We start from the raw sequence: 18,093 nt of genomic DNA on the forward strand, positions 1-18,093 counted from the left end.
ATACTAGCGTTAACTGCTGCTTGCTTAACCAATTCTGTTTGAGATGACCCAACTGCTCCTGAAACTCCCCTAAACTATGCTTAAAAGGACCTGTGTGCCTTTGTTTGGGGTCGCCATTTTGTACAAGTGGCTGACGCCCCCTCCTCCATATGCTGGCTGTTTCTGCAGAATAAATGCTCTTTGCTTTTCCATACTATTTAAGTCTGGGGTCTTCTTCAGCGTTTCTGGACCTTACATAACCGTGATAGCTAATGTTGGTTTTGGTTAGGTCTTGGGTTAACTAAAAGACAGCATGTCTGTGAGGGACGTTCTTGATCTGCTAAAATTGAAGTCGGAAGATCTCCCCTAAAACACGGGTGGCACCACCTGTTGGCAGGCCAGCTTAAAGAAAGCTCAAAAGAAAAAGTCTCTTGCTGTTTGCCTGCTTGCTTTCACGACCGCTGGTGGCGTGTTCGTCTACTGTGTTGCTGCTACAGTGGCTACTACTGCGGCTTCTTTCTTTTGCCGGCATCAGAACCCAGCTCCTTCAAACGTTCCAATGTGTACTGAATCCTTCAAGCCTTCAGTGCCAGAAGGTGACAGCTGATGAGGCACCCAGCTTCGTTAGCTGAGCTGCCACCAGATTCTTGGCTTTTCCAATGTGAAGAAGACCATTGTTCGATGACCCAACCCATACTGTGAAAGTCAATCAACCTCTCTTTCTGATATATATATAAAAGCAATGGCACAGAGAGACTACCGAACTAGACCACTCCATGGACAGAGAGAAAGATTTATTGGGGGTGGGGGGATCATCTGTCAAGGCAGGGTGGTGGGGTTTGCAGAAAGAAAGCAAAACTTTGGAAAAGCAAACAGATTTTTATATGACAGTCAACAGGGCAGGAACCTGAGCTGATGTAGGAATCCAGGAGTGAGATAACCTTACCAGAGGTAGCTGGCCTTTGAGGGGAAGGCTAAGGGGGACTCCTGGAGGATTAGTTCTTGGTGAACAGGAACTACTTTAAGAGATCTGCTTTTCAGAAAATTGGGAATAAGTCTTCCTCAAGACCCAGTTATACCACTCTTGGGCATATACCCAAGGAATGCTCAATCTTACCACGGGGACACATGCTCAACTATGTTCATATCAGCATTATTCATAATAGCAAGAACCTGGAAACAATCTAGATGCCCCTCAACTGAAGAATGGATAAAGAAAATGTGGCACATACACAATGGAGTACTACTCAGTAGTAAAAAACAATGATATCATGAAATTTGCAGGCAAATGGATGGAACTAGAAAATATCATCTTGAGTGAGGTAACCCAGACTCAGAAGGACAAACATAGTATGTACTCACTCATAAGTGGATACTAGATGTGAGGGAAAGGATGGCCAGACTGCAACTCACAACTCCAGAGAGGCTAGCTAGCAGGGAAAGACCCTAGGAGGGTCACATGGATGATCCTGTGAAGGAAAAGTGGTTGAGATCTACATGAGTGGACTGGGTGTTGGGGGGTGGCAGAGGGTGAGGAGTGGGGGATGAGAATATAGGGAAATGGGAGGGTCAAGCTGGAACAGGGACAGAGTGGGAAGGCAGAGAGGAAGATACCATGATAGATGAGGAAATAGGAAGAGGCAGGGTGCTGGGGAGGCTCTCAGGAATCCACAAGGATGACCCCACCTTGGTCTGCTGGCAGTGGTCCGGAGGGTGACTGGACTGGTCTACTCTGGTGACCGGTCTAGCAAATAACCTAGCTGTTACCATAGAGACTTTGTCCAGTGACTGATTGAAGCAGATGCAGAGATCCATGGCCAGGCACCAGGCTGAGTTCCACAAATCCCACTTGATGAGAGAGAGAAGAGATTCTACAGGCAAGAGACATCAAGATCATGATGGGAGGATGTGCAGAGATGACCGGCCACACTAGTGGAAGCCCATGAACTGTGGAGCCCCCATGGGACTGGACCAGGCCCTCTGGACATGGAAGACGGTTGTTTGACTCGAACTGTTTGGGGGCGGGGGGCACCTAGACAGGGGGATCAGAATCTGTCCCTGGTCTATGGGCAGGCTTCTGGGAATCTGGTGCCTGTGGTGTGACGCCTTGCACAGCCTTGGTGCAGTGGGAAGGGGCTTGGACCTGCCTAGGCTCAGTATGCTGGGCTCTGCTGACTCCCCATGGGAGACCTCGATGTGGGGAGTGTGGGGATGCGGGGTGGCTTAGGAAAGAGGACTGGGGGGATTTGTGGATAGTATGTGGAGTGAGTAGAAAATTTCTTAATAAAGAAAAATGAAAAAAAAAGAATAATTTTTTTAAAAAAAAGATCTGCTTTTCTAGTAAACAGAAACCTTTAGGCTCCTTTGCCCAGTAGCAATCCTTCTGTTTACCCACCCAGAACCCTTCTTTTTAGGATGATGTCACCTGCATTGCCATTTGAGGGGGAGGGGTTTGGGCTTGACAATATATATTCATTCCATTGCTTCTGTTCTCTAGAAAATCCTTATTACCTGAGTAGCCAATCACGACCTTAAACTCTTGATCCACCTTCTCTAAATTCCAAGTACTAGGCAGACTTGCAGGTGTGCTCCATCACCTCCACTTCCTGCAGGGCTGAGGCTTGCACCCAGGTCTTCATACAAGCTGCGCGAGCACTCTCCCGACTGAACGACGCCTCCAGCCCTGTTTATTTTTGTATGTGTACGAAGTGTGTACGTATGTGGGCAGGTATGCACACGCGCCCATGTGCGTGCATTTGGAGGCCACAGACTGGCAGCAGGTGTGACAGGGTGAGACAGTGAAGAGGTTCCTCCATCTTGTATTCCTGCTGAGGCCATTTTAGGTTTGACTAGAATCTGATCTCCCTGATGGGATGCCCCATGGAAAATTACCCAACTGCATTCTAGGAACTTGAGGTCAAGATGCCTCAGCTAACTTAGCTTCTGTTAAACTACTTGCGAAACCTCCGCCTGCAGCTGCCAACCAAGATACCAAATATGGGTTTTGCATTTAAAAAACCCTTAATCTAAACGCTCAGCATTACACTTTGGGTCCCAAAATACCTACACGTAGTCCCAGTGGCTGGAATAAAGTTTTTCAATTGGCTATCGACTGTGTCCGAGTGTTCTTCTCCAGTGGGCACCCTGTAACATAGATATCTCCTTCAGTCACTCTCCACTTTATATACTGAGGCAGGGTCTCTCACTTGAACTCAGAGCTCACCTGTCTGGCTAGGCTGGCTAGCCACTTTGCTCCCATGGATCGCCTGTCTCTGTCTTCAGCTTCTGGGATTACAAGTGAGGTGAGCCACCACACATGTCCATTATTTATGTGGGTTCTAGAGATCTGAACTCTGAGTTTTGTATCAGCTGTACTAGTCAGGGTTATCTAGATGAACGCAATTTATAGAATGAACCTATGGGGGGGGGCTGTTACAATGGCTTACCAGTTCTGTTCCTGCTAGTCAAACAATGGCTGCCTACCAATGGAAGGTCCAAGAATCCAGTAGTTTTTCAGTCCCCAAGACTAGATGTAAGCTCTGATGCCAGTGAAGGAATGGACTTGCAAGAGTGAGAGCATTCAGGCAAAAAGAGAGCAAGCTTCCTTCTCCCATGTCCTTTATATAGGCTGCCTGCAGAAAATGTGGCCCAGATTAAAGGTAGATCTTCCCACGTCAAAGGCCCAGATTAGAAGTGGATCTTCCCACTTCAAATGATTTAATTAAGAAAAAATTTATCACAGGTGTGCCCAGCCTGGGTTTTACTTAATTACAAATATAATTAAGTTTGACAACTGAGAATAGCCATCATCACATCAGCTGAGCTGGCTCCCAGACCTGGTTTTGGGTTTTGTTTTGTTTGGGGGGGGGCCTGGGGGGGTTGTTTCTTTTTTCTTTTTTTTTTTTTTTTCTTTGAGGCTGTGTCTTGCTATGTAGCCCAGCCCAGACTGGTCTCAGACTTCTGGCAATCCTCCTGCTTCAGCCTCCCAATGGCTGGTATTACAGACTTGCACCACTGTGGCTATCTGAAAACATGACTTTTTGAAGAGAAAATAAAGAAGAGCTTTGCCACTGGGGTCGTGGTGTCTGCTTAAAAGATGGCTGGTAAATACCTGCTTGTTTTACCATCAAAGAAAGCCCCCCTCTCCAGGCACCTGCAACACCTGAGTGGAGCAATTAGTTGCTATCCTATACCCACTACACCCAGGTGTTCCAAAGGGCTGGTGTCCCTGCTGCTCAGTGGGAATTCCTCAGTGATTTGTTGGTCTCCCCCACCTCACTCACACATGCGCGTGCGCGCGCGCGCGCGCGCGCGCGCACACACACACACACAACCAGGCAGCTATGGGGGATGTTTTATCAGAACGAGAGAGGCTGAATTATGCAAGACAAGTGTACAACCCAGGAGGGAGAAAACCAGCCTCCCCCATCCCCATGGCTGCACTTGAGTGGCAAGGTATGCAGGACTTCCTTGCATTTTACTAACAAAATTGGCAACAAACAGCCCTCTATAGACTTCAGAAAGTGCTTGCTCTCGTTCAGAAGCTCTGTTTATAGGCCGAAACAGCTGTTAGCTGGAAGACTCAGGGTGAGGTTTCACTTCCTGAGTTGGTTGGGATGACTTTCAGAATGTTCTGGGGTCCCCAGCACCCTCTGTGCTGTGGCCCACTGCTCTTGACCTCATCTACAACTGTACAATTTTCAATGCTGTGTGTTATGATCTGACTTTGCTTTCTTAAGCCTGCAATTGCTGCAGATCCGCCTGTGAGGCTGGGAAGACAGTTTAGTGGGTAAAGCTCTAGCCATGCAAATGTTGAGGACCCTCAACACCATGTGAAAAAGCTGGACATGCCTATAACCTGTAACTGCAAATAACTCCAGTGTTGTGTGGGATGAGGACTAGACAGGAAGATCCATGGAGCTTGCTGGCTCCCGGCCTAGCTAGATAAACATGAACTCCAGGTTCAGAAAGAGACACTGTCTCAAAACAATCTTCCCCCAGGTGCACACACTGTGTACTCATATATTCTTTCTCTCTCTCTCTCTCTCTCTCTCTCTCTCTCTCTCTCTCTCTCACACACACACACACACACACACACACACACACACACACACACACACACGTGTAGCGTGAATTCCAATTGGTCTTAATAATAAAAACCTGGAGTCAGATATAGGGGTAAATGCTGAAAGATCAGAGAAGTAAAGGAGCTAGCCACAGCCACCTCTTACCTCCACAACGACTCAGACCAAAAAAGGGGATGAGCTCCTGTCTTTTCCTGCCTTATATTCATTTCTCTCTCCACCTAGTCATATCACTTCCTGTCTCCACCTCCCTAGTGCTGGGATTAAAGGCATGAGCCTCCATCAATGGACTCTGCTTCTCTTTTAGACTGGATCAATCTCGTGTAGCCCAGGGCGAACTTGAACTCCTGATCTTCCTGCTTCCTCCTCCCAAGTGCTGGGATTAAAGGTGTGTGCCGCCACTGCCTGGCCTCTGTGGTTAACTGGTGACTAGCTCCACCCTCTAATCTCCAGACAAGCTTTATTTGTCAGAGCACAAACAAAATATCACCACGTACTCGCTTATTAAGATAGAGGTTAACGACCCCTGACACAGACCTCTAGCCTCTACATTCATGCATTATTCACAAGCACGTAGTCCCTAAAATAACAATCTGCAACTTTTAATAGAACGTTTTTGGTTGTCTATGACAGAAATTAAGCTAGTTTCAAGGGGATGAAAGAAAATTATTGACATAATCAAAGAGTCAACAAGGTATCAGGTATGGCTGGATCAAGAGACTTGAGAGCATCAGGAAGCCAGCTATTTCCATCTCAATGACTCAGATTTCTTTGGTGTTGATTTTATTCTGTGGTTACAGCTCCCTGAGGAGATGAAAAAGAGCCCAGCAGCTCTGGATGGCATGCCAATGACTCGGAGAAGCTGTGAAAGTGATCCTATTCAGTGCACTAGTAAGAATTTTGGTGGTTCTGGGGACAGTGGGGGTCATTTGCTTTTGACATGCTAGGCCAGTGGTGGTGATGCATGCCTGTAATATCAGGAGGCTGAGACAAGAGGATCAGAAGAAGTTCAAGGATATCTTTGTCTACATAGTGAGTTGGAGGCCAGCCTGGGCTACATGAGATCCTGTCTCAAATCATAACTAAAGACAACAAACAAAACGCAGAGTGGTACCAAATGCCCTTGTTCTCAGCACCTAAGAGCAAGAGACAGGTAGACCTTGCAGTTCCGAGATGATCTGGTCTCCATAGTGAGTTTCCAGCCAGCCAGGGTTACACCAGTGAGACCCTGTCTCAGAAACAAAACAGCAGGAGGAGGAGATGGGGAAGAGGAGGGCGGCTTCTTGCTCCCACAGTAAGAGTTACATTTGGCTAGGGGACCATGCTCAGGTCACTTGACTCTTGTTATGTTACTTATTGTTGCCAAAACATCTGTTTCATACAGTGTTGGGGATCAGTCCTAGGGCCTCCTCATGTGTACTGGATTAAAGTGAAATCTCTTATCCTCATGACTAATTCTTGTTTTATTTTTCATCACAGAACCCACCACTTTGTGCTATAAAATAGGTTTATGTTTCTTTTACTTCCTAAAAAAAAAATTAATTTAAAGGCTAGAGAGTTGGCTAAGTGGTTAGGAACACTGGCTGCCCTTAGAAACGACCTGGGTTCAATTCCCAGAACTCACATGGCAGCTTACAATTGACTGTAATTCTAGTTCCAAGGGATCTGAGGCTTCCTCGGTCACGGCACACACATAGTACACTTACATACATGAAGGCCAAATATTAATAAATGCATGCATAAAAATAAATTATGTATATATTATACATACAAAAGTTTACCTTAACATTTCATTCACACACATAATAATTTTATTTTATTAAATTATATATGGGTATGTGTGTCTGCGTGTGTGTGCCTCTGTCTGTGTGTGTGTGTGTGTGTGTGTGTGTGTGTGTGTGTGTGTCTGTCTGTACACATGCAAAGTTAGAGGACTACTTTTGAGTATCACTTCTCTCCTTCCGTTGTGAGTTCTGGGTACCAAATTCTGATCATCGACTTTTGGCACAAGCTCATAAAGCTTATTTTGCTGGATGAACCATCTCACTCACCGTTTTTTAGTTCTTGCAGTAGCGTGTTTTAGGCCATCCAGGGTTACACCAAGAGACCCCTGCCTCAAAACAAAAATTCCGAAATCACAGGCATAGTGGTGCCCACCTGTATTCCCTGAAGAGGTGAAGGCGGGAAGATCTGGAGTTCAAGCTAGCCTGGGCTACAGGAGATGTTCTCTCAAAAACAAGGAGAAACCCATCCACTGTATTAAAACAGAAAGAAGGAAAATATCACGTTCCTTCAAAAGGAAAAAGAAAATGCCCCATTATCATATTCTCTTGCTGGCTGATGATTAAGAATTTCTCTTGGGTTCTGCTTTCCCACATCAACCTCAACTCTGCCCCGCATGCATATCCATTTAGATTCCCAGACCTCAAAAGGAACTGTGGATGAAACGGCTGGAGAAGAGTAGGGTTAATGCAGCACATTTGGACAGAAACCATGTTTGGCAAGTATCAAATGTCTTGAGTTTCTTTTTCTGGGCACCAGAGTTGACAGCTTTATTTATGACCATGGAAATTATAAAATTGGTGCCATCTGGCCAGAGTTGTAACATCCCTGATGGCACAGATTTCCCATTCTTCTGTCAGCACAGCAAAACCAAAATAGTGGCACACATCTGCAATCCCACCAGGGAAGCTGAAGCAGGAAGATCAGAAAGTCAAGGTCATCCTCAGCTGCATAGCAAGTCTGAGGCTGGAATACAGGAGACCCAGGAGGGGGAAGGTAACATCAGAGCATAAACCCCTGATTTATTTTGCACTTGCGTCAATCTGTAAAGGCGGGTGACTGTGAACTACAGCTCTTGGGCTCTATTGCCACCTAGTGGTACACTGCTGTTATCCTGAGACCCTGTCATCCTCAAGGTAGCTATTGCTGTAAAGAAACACCATGCCAAAGGAAACTTGGGGAAGAAAGGGTAAATTTTGCTTACATTTCCATACACATCAATCGCCAATTAAGAAAATGCCCTACAGCCTTGGCTGCAGCCCAATCTAATGAAGGCATTTGTTCTCTCCTCTCAGATGACTTAGCTTTATGTCAAGTTGACATTAAACTAGTCACCACAGAACCTATATGGGTAATCTTGTCCTCTTTTGTGGTAACTGCCATAGTGCCCCCATTTCAGTCCCTGCTTCTTCAGAGATTGGAAGATCTCATCCACACAATGGTTTTGTGTCTTTCCGTTCTGTTGCTCAGAATATTACAGCAGCCATGCTTGTCCTGTTGAAATGAAAATGGGATTCAAGTCAGTTTCACTGGGGAACCATTCACTATGTTGTAGACAAGTTATCCACACTCTCCGGCCTCAGTTACCTCCTATTTTGGATGAGAATAGTAACATCTGCCTCATAGAATTGTTACTATTAAATCAGTTACTATAAGACCTGGGGAGATGGTTCATTGGGTATAAAGTGCTTGCCTCGAAAGCGTGAGCAGAGATTGGCAGCACCCACATAAAGTGCTGAGCTCCAGGGTCAGCAAGAGAGCCTGTCTCAAAGAATAATATTGCGCACTGGAGAAATGGCTCATCAGAGAGAAGTGCTTATCTTACAAGTCTTGTGAGCTGAGTTCAACCCCCCCCCCCGGAACCCACAGAGAAAGTCATGTGCAGCAGCGTGCATCTGTAATGCCAGCACTCACACAGTGAAGTGGGAGGCAGACACAGGAGGATCAGGCAGAAGCTTATGAGCCACCTAGCCTGGAGTACACAGCATGGCAGAAACAAGGGAAACGTGGCAAACAAGGTGGAAAGAGAGATCTAGTTCCTGAAAGAAGTTATTCTCTCTCTGTCTTAGTTAGGGTTTCTATTGCTGTGAAGAGACACCATGATCACAGAAACTCTTAGAAAGGGAAACATTTAATTGAGCTCGCTTACAGTTCATTAGTTCAGTCCATTATCATCATGGTAGGACCATGGTGCCATGCTGGAGAGGTAACTGAGAGTTCTACATCTTGTGCAGGCAACAGGAAATGGTCTCCGACACTGGGCGTGGCTTGAGCATATAGGAGACCTCAAAGCCCGCCTCCACAGTCACATGCTTCCTCCAACAAGGCCACGCCTCCCAGTAGTGCCACTCCCTTTGGGGCCATTTTATTTCAATCTCTCTCTCTGTCTCTGTCTCACACGCACACACACACATACACATATACAAGGCAGGGGATGGAAAGAAAGGGAGAGAGGGAGACAGAAAGGAAGAGAGAAAATAGGCAGTTAATAAACTTAAGCTCACAATAGTATCCAACACAAACATTAAATTGTATAAAACACAATAAATTGCTATCACATACTTCCTATCATGATAGCAAGAGTGCTTAAGTGGAAACCCAGGGGTTCAAGTACTTCATACTATTTTCTTTTCTTTTTTTTTTTAAGTAAGGTCTCATGTATACAATGTCAGCAGCAACTCACTATATCGCTAAGGATGGCTGTTGTTTTTCATTAAATTCAGTAGCTGCCTCTTAAGCCATGGCTGTCCTAAGGCACTTGCAACTCTGAAGGTACCAGTTGCGGTTTGGCCACACTGGCCTTAGCCAGGCAGGAATTCTGTTCCCTCAGGCACTGGCTCTATCACAGTGCTAACAGGAACTTTATCTAGATCTCTATCCCTCTATAAAACTCAGGACTCAAAGGTTGAGGTGAAATTCTGCTCGCTCAGAGGATGAATAGCAAGTAGCTAACTTTCTCTCCTAGCTCGCATCTCCCCAAAAACAGGGCGTCCTTCTGTTCAGTCCCCACTTAAGAACCCTAGCTACACATGGTTCTCCCTACCATTTCCTGTCAGCTAGTTGCTGACTCAGCCTCCTGACCCCAGATTAACTTTATTTTATCAAACAAATGTAACACGTCTTTGCATCACTAAACAAATATTCCACCGCATAATCGAATGTAACACATCTTAAATTAGTATTCCACAACAGATGACCTTGAGCTTCAAATCCTCCTGCCTCCGTTGTGCACCATCATGACCAGTTTTTGCAGTACTGGGGATGAACAAGCATACCAGACAACCACACTTCCAAAATAATCTCCAGTCCATTTTCCCTTTTTGTTTTGAAAGGATTCTTCTATATAACCCAGGCTGGCTCCAAAACTCTCCATCCTCCTACCACAGCTTCCTGAGGATTACAGATGTGCAGCACCATGCCCAGCACTAAATAAACCAAAATTTGCTTTATGGTGTCACAGTGAAGCATTGTGATATAGTACTTGAAGATTGTGACGTCATAAGGAAACATCACATGCTCCAATGGGATTTTGCTTGTGTCAGAATAATGATTTATGATATCCCAGGTCAGCTTGGTAGCCTAATGGTACACTGTGATGTCATAATTTAATGTTGTGATGGCATAGGTCAGCATTGTTGTGCCGTCATCACATGGTGATGGCATGGTGGGGCATTGTATTGACTCAGTGGAACAATAGGGTATTTGGATGGTACAGTGGCACATTGTGGATCACTGTACTGTCACGGTGGACATTCTAGTGTCCGTTGGGGCACTGTGAGATCACCTCACAAGAGCCTTGTGGTGTCCATATCACATGATGGTACAACAGAGCCTTGAATTATCTCACTTTACCTTTGTGACATATGGGGATCAACTCACAGGATCTTACTGCTATGCGAATTTTGGTTATTTAGTGCTGGGCATGACGCTGCACATCTGTAATCCTCGAGGAAGCTGTGGTAGGAGGATGGAGAGTTTTGGAGCCAGCCAGTGTGATGTCACATTCCAGTGTTGTTTTAACACACTGGTACAATGCAGTCGTGAAATGCAGTGCTGTGGTGGCAAATGGGCAATAAGATTCCACAATTCATACTGTGGTGTGCCTGTTTAATTTTACATGTATGAGTGTTTGCCTTGCATGTATGTCTATGAACCACATGTGTGCCTGTGTACTCAGAGGCCAGAAGAGGGTGCTGGATCCCCTGGAACTGGAGTTACAGACCATTGTAAGCTATCATGTGGGGGATAGGCTAGAACCCAGGTCCTCCGGAAAAGCAAGAGCTCTTAACCTCTGAGCCATGGCTCTACCTCCCCTTGTTTTGTTTTACATCAGAGACGTATAAATGCTCACATTTCAGTTTTTGTAGATGTGAGGGTGTTTCTTGATATCCAAATCACCAGTAGGCATTGACCTGTTGATGTCTGTGGTGGTGAGAATAGGAATGGCCCCCCTAGGCTCATATATTTAAAAGTTTGATCATTAGGGAATGGCACTACTTGTTAGGGATTAGGAGGTGTGGCTTTGTTGGAGGAGGTGTGGCCTTGTTGGAGGAAGTATGTCACTAGAGGTGGGCTTTGGGGTTTCAAAAGCCCGAGCCAGTCCCAGAGTCTCTCTTCCTGCTGCCTTTGGATCAGGTATAGAACTCTCAGCTCCTTTTCCAGCACCATGTCTGCCTGCATGCTGCCATGCTACCTACCATACTGATAATGGACTGGACTATAAGCAAACCCCAATTAAATGCTTTCCTTTGCAAGACTTGCTGTCATCATTTTGTCTCTTCACAGCAATAGAACACTAACTTAGACGATGTCCATCTGTAAGACGTTGTTTCTCATCACAGTTAAGAACAGATGTTGATCCCTAAACATGACCTCAATGAGTGTATGCCTCACTCAGAAGACTTAGTAGCATGGTGTGTGTGCGCAGATTTCCATGTGCTGTGGACAGAGGAGGACATAGAGTGTATTGATGTTACTTTGTGAGTCATCTGTTAGATATCAAAAACTACATCGTAGAGTTGAGACTATAGCTTGGTAGTAGAGTATACAGCGCCTAGGTTCAAACCCCAGTATGGGGTGGGGTGGAGGAGGTGGTACCTAGCTGGAAGCAGATACAGGAGGAGGGTGAAGAGCACAAGGTCATCCTCAGTTACAGAGTGAACCTGGGCTACATGGGACTGTCTCAATAAATTAAAAAATGGGGCTAGGAAAATGACTCTATAAAGTACTTGTCACACAGCATGAGGACCTAAGCTTGATCCTCAGAACCCACGTGAAAAAGACAGACTTGGTAGTCTTCTTGACCGCACCCCTCCACGAAGAAAGTGGGTCCCAGGGTCTTGTTGGCCAGCTCCTTGAGAATCTGTCTCCAAAAGCCTGTGTATGCCCCTCCTCCCCCAATATCACATACATATACACATAAAGTGAAGTAATGGAAGAAGAAAGTCTGGTTTACACACACACATGCGCATGCACACACCGCACACGCACACACCACACCAGACTTCATGGGCATTTAAGCTAGGACTTTATGACTTAATTCCAAATTGTCTTCATTAGCTTAAACAAACATTAAGAAACAAGTCTCTAACCGTAGCTAAGCCCTCAAGTGTCTAGCGTTCGTTGGTGACTGGGAACAGCTCCTCACATTCAGAACTTGCTCACCTTGGTCCTGAACTCACTGCCAGGTCATCAGCTGCTCTGTGTTAAAGTCTGAAATCAGGTTCACCAAGAGCCCCATCTCCAATGAGGGAGGTACCGAGTGGTAGAGGACACTTGAGCCCTTGATCTCTCCCTCTGCCTTCTGTATGTTCACACACAAGCATATACACTCACACCCCACAACCGGATGAAAAGGATGCTTAATGGTGATTGCTAGGTATATTTAACAAACTTGGATTAGCAACACAGAAAGCACAGAAACTTAATGATAGGAGATGTTTCCTGTTGTCCTTGATGTTTGTTTCCTCCAAAGTTCCTAGGTTCTCCTTTCATGAAAATAAATTGTAGAAAGGTTTGTTGGTCGGCGTGTGGCTCCTGAATGCAACTCAATACTGCTGATACTGGCTCGTCCAGCCTACACTAGCCCACCACAGATTATCCGGTGATGGGCGAAAACAAGTCATTCTGGACTCCACACCCGCACTTGAATGAGTGTATAAATCTGTGTCCACACTCGGGATTTGACCTCCAGTTTCAGCTGCCTGACTTTGAAGCCTGACAGACTCTTTTAGGTTCAATGTGCACCAATCACCACACAGATAGTCAAGTAACACTGGCAGGGGCAAAGGGGATTTGTTTTTCTCCTTTCCCAATTAGATATTCACCCCGATACCGTGTCTGCACTCTTACTAGTTAGATGTGACCCTAGGCACGCTGTCTGCCCCCTTCCTGATTGGCTGTGCTCCCCCTGGTGTTTAAGATTCCCTGATTATCTGCCAGCCTGAATACAGATGTCCTTGTTTTTCCCAATTAGTTGAAGCCCTGGCACAGGTGTTTGCAATTTCCTGATTACCTACAGCCCTGAGCGCAGGGGTCTGCAGTTCCCCTGATTAGCCACACTCCTGAACACATGTGCTCTTGCTGTTGCAGACTAGCAGCATTCAAGAGCCCAGCTGTCTGCACCTCTCCTGACTATGTGTGACCTGGGCCACAGGTGCACTGCTTTATGAGAGCATACGTGATCACTCCTGTAGTCCTGAATCCACGCACAGTCCGTTACCTGTATTTTCACGTGTGCTGCCTGACTGGCAGAAGGAGAGAGCGCAAGAGGAGAAATGAGAGAGAGAGAGAGAGAGAGAGAGAGAGAGAGAGAGAGAGAGAGAGAGAGAACAGCAAGAATACATGTGAGAAGAGGGACAGAGACCAGAGATACAGGAGTTGCAGAGAGGAGAGAGACACAGAGGGAGAAATGAGGGAGAAAAGAGAGGTAGGAGGAGGGGGAAGACAGACCACTTTGTTCGCTACTGTAAGAGCACAGACTTCCAAATAGTGGAGTAGGAAAGGAAAGGCATTCTCAGCCTCCAACTGGACAGAAGGAAACAGAGGGGTTGTAGGGAAAAGAGACAGATGGCAGAGAGGAGAGAGAAAGGAGAGGAAGACTGGGAGAGAGAGAGGTGAGAGAGAGAGACACTAAAAGGAAAGAGAAGAGAGAGACAAGATAAAGAGAATGGAGAAGAGAGAGAAGAGCAAAAGAATGAGAGGCGGGGGAGTGAGGTCAGAGGGAGAAGAGAGAATGAACAATGAGTCGGAAAAGGGAGAGAGGAAAGAGAACAGAGTGAGGAGAGAGGGGAGACAGGAGAAAGTGAATGTGTGGAGAAGAAGAGGAAACAGGGAGGGTAGATAGAAAAGGGAAAGGATGAGAGCAAACAGAGAAGAGGGAGGAGATCAGAGAAGGAGTGAGGATGACAAAGAATGTGAGGAGAGAGAGACAGAGAGGTGAAATCAAACGAGAGAAGGGAGACAGAAAGTGATTAAAAGAAGGAAGAAAGAACAAAGAGAAGAGAGAAATCAGAGGGAGCATAGTGAGAGTGAGGAGAGAGAAGAGAGCAAGGCAGAGAGGAAAGGGAGAGAGCAGGAGAGGAGAGAGAGAGAGCGGGAGAGGAGAGAGAGTGGGAGAGGAGAGAGAGAGCAGAAGAGGAGAGAGAGGTCAGGAGAGGAGAGAGAGAGTGGGAGAGGAGAGAGAGCAGGAGAGGAGAGAGAGAGCGGGAAAGGAGAGAGAGGGGCAGAATGGAGATAGAAAGAGAATATAGTGAGGACAGAAAGGAGGAGGGGGTAGAGACAGGAGAGAGAGGGGAGACATAGGAGAGAGCAAGAAGGTGAGAGACACATTCACCATTTTATACATTACAGTAAGACCATAGACCCTGGGGTTCAATTCAATAAGTCAGAAAGGCAGGGCTGCTCTCAGGGAAGATGCAGCCTCATTCCTCAACCAAGCAGAAGGAAAGACAGAGACAGGAGGTACTGGGACTGTGGAGACAGGAGGATCCCTGTGGTTCACTTCTAACCAATGGGTAAGCTTCAGATAAAAGAGACCTTGTGTCAAAAAATAAGCTGGAGAGTGAATGGAAAGATACTCAGTGTTGACCTCTGGCCTGCACACACATGCACTCATATACAAACATACATATACACACAAAAATACATAAGAATGAATTAAAAAACAGAAATAGGGCAACTGTCCAGATTTGGGTAAAAACCCATCATTTCTTCAGACTATGGACACATTGTGTGGCCCAGAATGACCAATAAAGCTCATAAGGATGCTGTTATTTTTCTTTTACTCTAGCCCCACGTTGAGTACCAAAATGTTGTTGGCTGTTTTTGCTCTTTGGGGCGGGGGGGCCCCCCCGCACCACCTAGCTCCCAAATAAATCACACATGGAGGCTTATTCTTAATTATAAATGCCAGGCATTAGCTTGGCTTGTTTCTTACCAGCTTTTGTTAGCTTTAAATTATTCCATCTACCTTTTGCCTCTGGGCTTTTTCCTTTTCTTACTTCTGTATATCTTACTTTCACTCTTACTCCATGCCTGGCTGGGTGGCTGGGTGGCTGGGTGGCTGGCGTCCTCCTCTCATTGTTCTCTTCTCTTTCTTCTTTTCCTCCCAGGTTTCTCCTTCTCTTTATTCTCTCTGCCTGCCAGCCCCGCCTATCCTTTCTCCTGCCTTGCTATTGGCCACTCAGCTCTTCATTAGACCAAGCAGGTATTTTAGACAGGCACAGCAACACAGCTTCACAGAGTCAAACAAATGCTACATAAAAGAATGCAACACATCTTTGCATCATTAAATAAATGTTCCACAGCATAAACAAATATAACACACTTTAAAATAATATTCTACCAGATACATTGGGTTTTTTTTTGTTTTTTTTTTTTTTTTTGTGTGTGTGTGTGTGTGTGTGTGTGTGTGACAGCCTACTGAAGAAATGGAATGAGCAACTGAATGTGGATTTTCTAAAATGGGACATTAAAAGCCTTAAGAATGAGCTCATGTATTTCACAAGCATGCTAACACTCAGCATGAGTAGGAATCCAGAACTAACGCTGCTACCGCCTTCTGTCAGAATTCTTTTTTTTTTTTTTTCCGAGACAGGGTTCCTCTGTGTATTTTTGGTGCCCGTCCTGGATCTCGCTCTGTAGACCAGGCTGGCCTAGAACTCACAGAGATCCACCTGGCTCTGCCTCCCGAGTGCTGGGATTAAAGGTGTGCGCCACCACCACCCGGCTCTGTCAGAATTCTTAATGTGAACATGGGTTGTGCCTCCACTTATTTAATAAAATTGGTGCTAACAATGAACACAAATGGCTGCTAGCCTGATCGTAAAAGTAGACCACCAGCTCAGAACCCGAGCAAGCCCAACTTGAGGAAATGGGAGTGGCTAAGGGGGAAGCAGTTGCCAGATTAATGTAGCCTGATCTTCATCAGCAGATTCTGAGCAACATATTCCCCCGGCACAAACAAACAAGAGAGCTTCCGTGGAGAAAGAGTGTCAAAGCCTTGGCACAGCGCACAAAGGTGGTCCAGCAGCACCGTGTAGGAGGCAGTTCTGTCCCGGCAGGAAGCGGAAGTCTTACGACCTCAAACACACAACAGTGCACCCCATTCAGTCATTAAGAACAGCGTGATCTACCATCATACCTATGAAAATGTCTCTTAGGGCAAGGCTGGTGGGCTTCCCATAGCAAAAGTGGACCTTGCCAGGAAGAAAATACAATTTATTTTATTCATTCATTTATTTATTTATTCCTTTGTGTAGACAGTTTTTGTCTGCATGCCTGGTACCCACAACAGACAGTAAAAAGGTGTCAGGTCCCCTGGAACTGTAGTTACAGATGGTTATGAGCCACCATGTGGGTGCTGGAAATGGAGCTCAGGTTCTCCAGAACAGCAGTCAGTGCTCTTAACAATTTACCCATCTCTCTACCCCAAAGGAAATGTAATTCCTTAACAGCCATCAAAAGGTCAGAGTTGGGCCAGGAGGAGTGATACACACCTGTAATCTTAGCTGAGGTAGAAGACTGTCATAAATTTGAGGCCATCCTGGACCATAGAGTGAGACACTCTCAAAAAAAATTGTTTTAAATTCACAGTTGAAAAGCAGTCTCTAACAAAAGACAGAATGCAGGAAAACCAAGTAACTTAAAGTGGCCTTGAGGTCATAGAAGTCACACAGCCCCAACCAAATGAGGGTATCAATCCATCCACTTGAAGGACCACAACCCCACAAGTCCTGCCTAGTGCCTTCCCTCTAAAATTACAGGAGGCAAGTAGCCAAACAACAACAAGTATGATATTTACCAGACATTTAGAGTCTTCCTTGACATCGCACCTCCCTGGAATTTTACCTTTAAACATCTTTCAAGGCCCCAGCCTCGGGAAGTTGAACATGTCTGTCTCCCAGGACCCAAAAATACAGATCTGGCCATAAGGCTCCTTCCCTTCATCTTCAAGGAGCACCGTGATCTCAGGATTAAAATGGAGTTGCTATGGTGGCCAGGTGTTTCTTCCCGCCCACTTGGAACAATTCTCCCCATCCCCCGAGAGCCTTTGCTTACAAAGGCTTTTTAGCCAAACTGTCCATGTATGCTAGGTGTCATGCTCTGATGTATCTCATCCAGTCCTCCAACCTTCTCAGACACTGTGATCACACAACCCTGTCACTGCTCTAGGAGGGCCCAGGAGCAGCACATTCGGGGAGTCCACAGCATTAAGGCCTGCTTTCACAAATACCTGCCAGATAAACCCAGAACTGCTAGAGAAGGGTGGGGCTCCTCTCCTAACTTCTGTTCACATAAGGCTGTCTAGGCCAAAGCTTCTTACATGGTTTCTTCTCGTGGCCTCTTTCACCCCAAGAAATTTTTAGGTGAACTCAGGTATATAAAATAGGTACATGACTCAAACATTTACTGATGATAAATCATATAGAGTTGTGTTTTAACTTTATTTTACAACAATTCTCTGATACACATATAAATTTTAACATTTAAGACAAAAGCAAAATCTGGATGTGCTTGTTTAATTTTAGTTTTATTTAATAAGATATTAAGTCTTGGCTGAACATTTGATATTCCATTTTTCATAGTTGATTTCACAGTTTAGGTATATTATGATCAATGCTGAGAATGTTGCTATAGCACAAAAATGGCAGAAGTATGTTTGTCCTAATCCCAAGCCAAAATTTAGTCTTTTTTTTTTTAATGAAACTCAAGTCAACTCAAAACCTCCCTCCTCTCACCATATGGA

Source organism: Peromyscus leucopus, chromosome 20 (genome assembly GCF_004664715.2).
Source record: "Peromyscus leucopus breed LL Stock chromosome 20, UCI_PerLeu_2.1, whole genome shotgun sequence".
In the NCBI taxonomy this organism is placed as follows: domain Eukaryota; kingdom Metazoa; phylum Chordata; class Mammalia; order Rodentia; family Cricetidae; genus Peromyscus; species Peromyscus leucopus.